Genomic DNA, 233 nt, shown 5'->3' on the forward strand with positions numbered 1-233 from the left:
GAATTCCGAACATACATACGGCGTGTGATAAAGTCCTTACATATAGATATCAGTTCAAAGAAATACCTTATGCCATATGTCAATGCATTTGAACGATGCATGGTGATTTATGATGAAATATAAAGAAATGGAAACAAAAATAGTATGTACAAGTCTGTATGAGTAGGCCAACATATGAAATATGTTTTGTATGAGACCTCATGGTGATATATTACTGTATAGCTATCAGTTAC

The sequence above is a fragment of the Penaeus monodon genome, chromosome 28 (assembly GCF_015228065.2).
Source record: "Penaeus monodon isolate SGIC_2016 chromosome 28, NSTDA_Pmon_1, whole genome shotgun sequence".
Lineage (NCBI taxonomy): Eukaryota > Metazoa > Arthropoda > Malacostraca > Decapoda > Penaeidae > Penaeus > Penaeus monodon.